General features: G+C 39.2%; 1 non-coding gene across 1 annotated transcript; it reads left to right on the top strand.

The window, feature by feature from the left end:
• The first annotated feature begins 7,191 nt into the window (after positions 1-7,191).
• LOC148567813 (small nucleolar RNA R71) lies at positions 7,192-7,295 on the top strand. The gene has a single exon (XR_015881529.1). It is a non-coding gene; the product is annotated as a small nucleolar RNA R71 (small nucleolar RNA).
• Positions 7,296-8,817: the final 1,522 nt, after the last annotated feature.

Genomic DNA, 8,817 nt, shown 5'->3' with positions numbered 1-8,817 from the left:
ATTTCCATCTTCTCAAAGAAACATGGAGACTCCTAAGTAGAGCCTTTCTGACTTAGCAATTCTAGTCTCTAGCCTCACTAAGACCACTCATAGTTTCATGAATGAGACAAGGTCCTCCACTAGAAACTTGTAGGTACAAGTTCATCAACTGAGCAAGAGGATCCCTGAGACTCCTCCTGACACTCTTCCTAGTAACAATGAAGTGAACCCAAGAAAAGAATGCAAGGCCATAACCACTGAGGCAGAGGCCGAATCTGGAGAAGCTGGAAAGGCATCGAACGCCAGTGAGGAAGCCCTCACTGGGCATTCCACGCCTAAGATAGCAGAGAACTTGGCGCTAAACGCCAGTGAGGAACCCCTCACTAGGCGTTCAACACCTATCCTGGCAGCTAGCCTGGCACTGAACGCCAGTGAGGAACCCCTCACTGGGCATTCAACGCCCATCTTGGCGGCATAGCTGGCGTTAAACGCCAGCCAGGAAGCACTGGCTGGGCATTCAACGCCCAAATAGGCAGGATCTCTGGCGCTAAATGCCAGTGAGGAACCCCTCATTGGGCGTTCAACACCCCACCAGACAGGGAAGCTAGCATTGAATGCGCCAGGATACCTGGTGTGGAAAATTGTAATTCACACTTCTCACAACTCCGTACAACTAACCAGCAAGTGCACTTGGTCGTCCAAGTAATACCTTACGTGAGTAAGGGTCGATCCCACGGAGACTGTCGGCTTGAAGCAAGCTATGGTCATCCTTGTAAATCTCAGTCAGGCGGATTCAAATGGTTATGAGGTTTTGATAATTAAAATATAAATAAAACATAAAATAAAATAAAGTTACTTTTGTAATTCATTGGTGGGAATTTCAGATAAGCGTCTGGAGATGCTTTGTTGCTTCTGAATCTTTGCTTTCCTATTGCCTTCTTCCAACCATGCGTGCTCCATTCCATGGCAAGCTGTATGATCCTCTCGGATGAAAAATACCATGTACGATCTCTATACGGCTAATCAACTGTCGGATTTCTTGTCTCGGATGAAAAATACCATGTACAGCTACCGCACGGCTAATCATCTGTCGATTCCCACTAGCGTCGGAATAGGACCCTTGACCTTTTGCACACTGTCACTGCGTCCAACATTCACAGGTTTGAAGCTCTTCACAGTCATCTCTTCCCAGATTCTACTCGGAATACCACAGACAAGGTTTAGACTTTCCGGATCCCAGGAATGCTGCCAATTGGTTCTAGCCTATACCACGAAGATACTAATCTCACAAACTCGGTCCGTGTATTAGATACCCAAGAGATACGCGCTCAAGCTGTCGCCCAAGGACTACATTGAGCTTAGATAGAACGGAAGTGGTTGTTAGGTACGCGTTCATAGAATTGAGAATAATGATGAGTGTCACGGATCATATCATTCTCCAGATTGAAGTATTAGCGAGTATCTTAGAATGGAATCAAGCGTGATTGAATAGAAAACAGTAGTAATTGCATTAATTCATGAAGAACAGCAGAGCTCCACACCTTAATCTATGGGGTGTAGAAACTCCACCATAGAAAATACATAAGTGAAAAAGGTCTAGGCATGGCCGTGAGGCCAGCCTCCCAAATGTAACATAAAAGTGCCAAAAGATTATCAAAGATCAAAAGTGATCCAAAGATATAAAACAAATCTCTAAAAGTAGTTTTTATACTAGACTAGTAACCTAGGTTTACAGAAAATGAGTAACTAAGTGCAGATAGTGCATAAATCCACTTCTGGGGCCCACTTGGTGTGTGCTTGGGCTGATCATTGAAGCTTTCACATGCATAGGCTGTTCTTGGAGTTAAACGCCAGCTTTGGTGCCAGTTTGGTCATTTAACTCCAATTCTGGTGCCAGTTCTGACATTTTACGCTAGGAAGTTTTAGGCTGGCTTTGAGCGCCAGTTCGGGCAAAGTATAAACTATTATATATTGCTGGAAAGGCCAAGATGTCTACTTTCCAACGCAATTGAGAGCGCGCCAATTGGACTTTTGTAGCTCCAGAAAATCCATGTCGAGTGCAGGAGGGTCAGAATCCAATAGCATCTGCAGTCCTTTCTCAGCCTCTGAATCAGATTTTTGCTCAGGTCCCTCAATTTCAGCCAGAAAATACCTGAAATTACAGAAAAATACACAAACTCATAGTAAAGTCCAGAAATGTGATTTTTGAATAAAAAATAATAAAAATATAATAAAAAATAACTAAAACATACTAAAAACTATGTAAAAACAATGCCAAAAAGGGTATAAATTATTTGCTCATTACAACACCAAACATAAATTCTTGCTTGTCCCCAAGCAACTAAAAACAAAGTAGGATAAAAAGAAGAGAAAATACAATAAATTTCAAATATCAATGAAGCTCAGTTCCAATTAGATGAGCGGGACTAGTGGCTTTTTGCTTCTGAATAGTTTTGGCATCTCACTTTATCCTTTGAAGTTCAGAATGATTGGCATCTATAGGAACTCAGAATTCAGATAGTGTTATTGATTCTCCTAGTTCAGTATGTTGATTCTTGAACACAGCTACTTTATGAGTCTTGGCCGTGACCCTAAGCATTTTGTTTTCCAGTATTACCAACAGATAGATAAATGCCACAGACACATAACTGGGTGAACCTTTTCAGATTGTGACTCAGCTTTGCTAGAGTCCAGATTTGGAGGTGCCCAGAGCTCTTAAGCACACTCTTTTTTCTTTGGACCACGACTTTAACTGCTCAGTCTCAAGCTTTTCACTTGACACCTTCACGCCACAAGCACATGGTTAGGGACAGCTTGGTTTAGCTGCTTAGGCCAGGATTTTTTTCCTTTGGGCCCTCCTATCCATTAATGCTCAAAGCCTTGGATCCTTTTTACCCTTGCCATTTAGTTTAAAAGGTTATTGGCTTTTTCTACTTGCTTTTTCTTTTTCTTCTTTCTTTTTCTTTATTTTTTTGCCATTTTTTTTCCGCAAGCTTCTGTTCTTCACTGCTTTTTCTTGCTTCAAGAATCAATTTTATGATTTTTCATATTATCAACAACATTTCTCCTTTTTCATTATTCTTTCAAGAGTCAACAATTTTAACATTCATAAACAATAATATAAAAAATATGCACTGTTCAAGCATTCATTCAGAAAACCAAAAGTATTGCCACCACATCAAAATAATTAGATTATTTTCAAGATATAATTCGAAATTCATGTACTTCTTTTTCTTTTTCAGAAAATATTTTTCTTTTAAGAAAGGTGAAGGATTCATAGGACATTCATAGCTTTAAGAAATAGACACTAGACACTAATTATCATGTAATAAAGACACAAACATAGATAAAACATAAAGCATAGAAATCAAAAAATAGAGAGAATAAGAACAAGGAAATTAAAGAACGGGTCTAACTTAGTGATGGCGACTAGTTCTTCCTCTTGAAGATCTTATAGAGTGCTTGAGCTCCTCAATATCTCTTCCTTGCCTTTGTTGTTCCTCTCTCATGGCCTTTTGGTCCTCTCTTATTTCAAGGAGGATGATGGACTGCTCTTGGTGCTCCACTCTTAGTTGCTCCATGTTAGAACTCAAATCTCCTAAAGAGGTGTTGAGTTGCTCCCAATAATTATGTGGAGGAAAATGCATCCCTTGAGGTATCTCAGAGATTTCATGATGAGGAATTTCCTCATGCTCTTGTTGAGGTCCATGAGTGGGCTCTCTTATTTGCTCCATCCTTTTCTTAGTGATGGGCTTGTCCTCTGCAATGAGGATGTCGTCCTCTCTGACAACTCCAGCTGAATTGCATAGGTGACAGATGAGATGAGGAAAGGCTAACCTTGCCAAAGTGGAGGGCTTGTCATCCACCTTGTATAGTTCTAGAGATATGATCTCATGAACTTCTACTTCCTCTCCAATCATGATACTATGGATCATGATAGCCCGGTCTACAGTAACTTCAGACCGGTTGCTAGTAAGAATGATAGAGTGTTGGATGAACTCTAGCCATCCCCTAGCCACGGGTTTGAGGTCAGGCCTTCTCAATTGAACCGGCTTGCCTCTTGAGTCTCTATTCCATTGAGCTCCTTCCCCACAGATGTCCATGAGTACTTGGTCCAACCTTTGATCAAAGTTGACTCTTCTAGTGAAAGGATGAGGATCTCCTGTCATTATTGGCAAGTTGAATGTCAACCTTACAATTTCCGGACTAAAATCCAAGTATTTCCCTCGAACCATTGTGAGCCAATTCTTTGGGTTCGGGTTTACACTTTGGTCATGGTTCCTAGTGATCCATGCATTAGCATAGAACTCTTGAACCATTAATATTCCAACTTGTTGGATTGGGTTGGTGAGAGTTTCCCAACCTCTTCTTTGAATCCCACGTCGGATCTCCGAATATTCACTCTTTGTGAGCATGAAGGGGACCTCGGGGATCACTTTTTTCTTGGCCACAACTTTATAGAAGTAGTCTTGATGCACTTTTGAGATGAATCTCTCCATCTCCCATTACTCAGAGGTGGAAGCAATTGCCTTCCCTTTCCTCTTTCTAGAGGTTTCTCCGGCCTTAGGTGCCATTAATGGTTATGGAAAAATAAAAAGTAGAGCTTTTTCCACACTAAACTTAGAATATTTGCTCGTCCTTGAGCAAAAAGAAGGAAGAAATAGAGAAGATAGAGGGGAGGAGTGAATTCGGCCAAGGGGTTTTAAGTGTGTAAGATGTGTGAAATTGAAGGTGGTAAGGAGGGGTATTTATAGGGTAAGAGAGAGAGGGAAGTCGTGTATAAGGGGTTGGGTTAGGGAGGGAAATGGTTTGAATTTGAATGGTGAGGTAGGTGGGGTTATGATGGATGGATTTGAGTGGTGAAGAGATTATGGGGAAGAGGGTAGGATTTGATAGGTGAATGGTATATAGGGAAGAGTTATTGATGGGATTAGTCAAGGGTATTTGGGGAAGAGTGTTACGGAAAGGTGTGAAGAGGAGACAAAGAGAGGTGGGGTACGTGGGGATCCTGTGGGGTCCACAGATCATGAGGTGTCAAGGAATTCTGCTCCCTGTACCATTCTGGCATGTAAACACCCTCTGTGTGCCAATTATGGCGTTTAACGCCAGCTTTGCTACCTTTCCTGGCGTTAAACGCCAGTCTGCTGCCCCTTTCTGGCGTTTAACGCCAGCTAGACACCTTTTTCTGGCGTTAAATGCCAGTCTGTCTGCCATTTCTGGCGTTTAACGCCATCCAGACGCCAAACACCCTTTTCTGGCGTTAAACGCCCAGATTACTGCCAATTCTGGCGTTTAACGCCCAGAATGCTGTCAGACTGGGCGTTAAACGCCCATTCTGCTATCCTTACCAGCGTTTAAATGCCAGTAAGCTTGTCCTTCAGGGTGTGCTATTTTTTATGCTATTTTTTATTCTGCTTTAATTCTACAGTTGTTTTTATGACTTTACATGATCATCTACCTAAAGAAAACATAAAATAGTAATGGAAAATAAATAAATATAATTAAATAACATTGGGTTGCCTCCCAATAAGCGCTTCTTTAATGTCAATAGCTTGACAGTGAGCTCTTAGAGAGCTTCACAGAGACTCAGAGCTTAATGGTGGCCTCCCAACCCCAAACTTAGAAGTTGAGTGTGGGGGCTCTGTTTGACTCTATATTGAGAGAAACTTTTCATGCTTCCTTTCCATGCTTACAGAAGAAGGTCCTTGAGCTTTAAACACAAGGTAGTTCTCATTCAATTGAAGGACAAAATCTCCTCTGTCCACATCAATCATAGCTCTTGCTGTGGCTAGGAAGGGTCTTCCAAGGATAATGGATTCATCCTCCTCCTTCCCAGTGTCTAGGATTATGAAATCAGCAGGGATGTACAGGCCTTCAACCTTCACTAAGACATCCTCTACAACTCCATAAGCCTGTTTTCTTGATTTGTCTGCCAATTCTAGTGAGAATTCAGTAGCTTGTACCTCAAAGATCCCTAGTTTCTCCATTACAGAGAGTGGCATGAGGTTTATACTTGACCCCAGGTCACACAGAGCCTTCCTAAAGGTCATGGTACCTATGGTACAAGGTATTAAGAACTTTCTGGGATCCGGTTTCTTCTGAGGTAATTTCTATTGAACCAAGGCATTCAGTTTATTGATGAGCAATGGAGGTTCATCCGCCCAAGTCTCATTACTAAATAACTTGGCATTCAGCTTCATGATTGCTCCTAGATACTGAGTAACTTGCTCTTCAATAGTATCTTCATACTCTTCAGAGGAAGAATACTCATCAGAGCTCATGAATAGAAATAGTAAGTTCAGTGAAATCTCTATGGTCTCTATATGAGCCTCAGATTCCTTTGGTTCCTTAATAGGGAACTCTTTAGTGGTCAGTGGATGTCCATGGAGGTCTTCCTCACTGGAAATCACTGCCTCTTCCCCCTCTACAGGTTTGGCCATGTTGGACATATTGATGGCCTTGCACTCTCTCTTTGGATTCTCTTCTGTATTGCTTGGGAGAGTACTAGGAGGGATTTCAGTGACTCTTTTACTCAGCTGACCCACTTGTGCCTCCAAATTTCTAAAGGAGGACCTTATTTCAGTCATGAAATTGAGAGTGGTCTTAGATAGATTAGAGACTATAGTTGCTAAGTCATAGAGGCTCTGCTTAGAATTCTCTATCTGTTGCTCAGAAGATGATGGAAAAGGCTTGCTATTGCCAAACCTATTTCTTCCACCATTATTATTATTGAAGCCTTGTTGAGGCTTCTGTTGATCCTTCCATGATAAATTAGTATGATTCCTCCATGAAGGATTATAGGTGTTTCCATAGGATTCTCCCATGTAATTGACCTCTTCCATTCCAGGATTCTCAAGGTCATAAGCTTCTCCTTCAGATGAAGCTTCTTTAGTACTGCCGGATGCAGCTTGCATTCCAGTCAGATTCTGAGAAATCATATCGACTTGCTGAGTCAATATTTTATTCTGAGCCAATATGGCATTCAGAGTATCAATCTCAAGAACTCCTTTCTTCTGAGTCATCCCATTATTCACAGGATTTCTTTCAGAATTATACATGAACTGGTTATTTGCAACAGTTTCAATGAGTTCCTGGGCTTCTACAGATGTCTTCTTCAGATGAAGAGATCCACCAGCAGAGTGATCCAAGGACATATTGGATAATTCAGACAGACCATCAAAGAATATACATAGGATGCTCCATTCTGAAAGCATGCCAGAAGGACACCTTCTGATCAATCGCTTGTATCTTTCCCAAGCTTCATAGAGGGATTCACCTTCCTTCTGTCTGAAGGTTTGGACTTCCACTCTAAGCTTGCTCAACTTTTGAGGTGGAAAAAATTCAGCCAAGAAAGCATTGACCAACTTTTCCCATGAGTTCAGGCTTTCTTTAGCTTGTCAGTCCAACCATATCCTAGCTCTGTCTCTTACAGAAAAGGGGAAAAGCATAAGTCTATAGACCTCAAGATTAACCCCATTGGTCTTAACAGTGTCACAGATTTGCAAGAATTCAGCTAAGAACTGATGAGGATATTCCAATAGAAGTCCATGAAACTTGCAATTCTGCTGTATTAGAGAAACTAATTGAGGCTTAAGCTCAAAGTTGTTTGCTCCAATTGCATGAATTGAGATGCTTCTTCCATAGAAGTCACAAGTTGGTGCAGTAAAGTCACCAAGCACCTTCCTTGCATCTCCACCATTGTTATCGGGTTCGGCCATGTCTTCTTTTTTTTCGAAAATTTCTGTAAGGTCCTTTCCAGAGTGTTGTGCTTTTGCTTCTCTTAGCTTTTTCTTCAGTGTCCTTTTAGGTTCAAGATCAGCTTCAACAAGAATGTCCTTATCCTTGTTCCTGCTCATATGAAAAAGAAGAGAACAGAAAATAAGAGGAGTCTTCTATGTCACAATATAGAGATTCCTTTATGTGAGTAGAAGAATAGAAGAATGAAGAAGAGGAAGAATAAGAAGAATTCGAAGACAGAGAGAGGGAGAGGGTTCAAATTGTGAGAAGAAGAGAAGTGTTAGTAAATAAATAAAATAAATAGAAAGAGATGAGAGAGAGGAGAAATTCGAATTTAAAAAGAGGGAGAAGAAAATTTTTTTTATTTTTATTTAATTAATTAAGTTAGAATTTGAAAATTAAGAGAAGAAATAAAAGTAATATGAAAACTAAATAAATTAATTAATTAAAAATATTTTTGAAAAAGTTTTTAGTTAGTTTTCGAAAATTAGAGAGAGAGAAAAGTAGTTAGGTGGTTTTGAAAAAGATAAGAAATAGTAAACTTTTAAAATCAAACAAAAAAAATCAAATGGTTAATTGAAAAAGATTTGAAAATTAATTTTGAAAAGATAAGAAGTTAGAAAAAGATTTTGAAATTAAATTTTGAAAAAGATATGATTGAAATTTATTTTGAAAAAGATTTGAAAAGGAAATTAAAAAGATTTGATTTTTGAAATTAAAGTTGATTACTTGACTAACAAGAAACTAAAAGATATGATTCTAGAATTTAAAGATTGAACCTTTCTTAAACTTGAAATATTTGATTCAAAAAATTAATTGTTAGCAATAAATTTGAAAATATGAAATAAAAGTTAAGAAAAAGATTTTGAAAATTAATTTTTGAGAATTTTCAAAAACATGAAAGAAAAATGAAAAAGATTTGAAAAGATAGAATTTTTAAATTGAAATTTTGACTTGACTAACAAGGAACAACTAAATTCAAAAATTTTTTGACTAAGTCAACCCAAAATTTCGAAATTTATGAGTAAAATAAGGGAAAGATATTATTTTTTATTTTTAAATTTTTAATAAGGAGAGAGAAAACAACAAAATGACACATGA

Source organism: Arachis ipaensis, chromosome B4 (assembly GCF_059453495.1).
Source record: "Arachis ipaensis isolate K30076 ecotype BB chromosome B4, ASM5945349v1, whole genome shotgun sequence".
Classification (NCBI taxonomy): Eukaryota; Viridiplantae; Streptophyta; class Magnoliopsida; order Fabales; family Fabaceae; genus Arachis; species Arachis ipaensis.
Note: the sequence above shows the minus strand (reverse complement) of the source record. Positions and strands in the feature narration are given on the sequence as shown.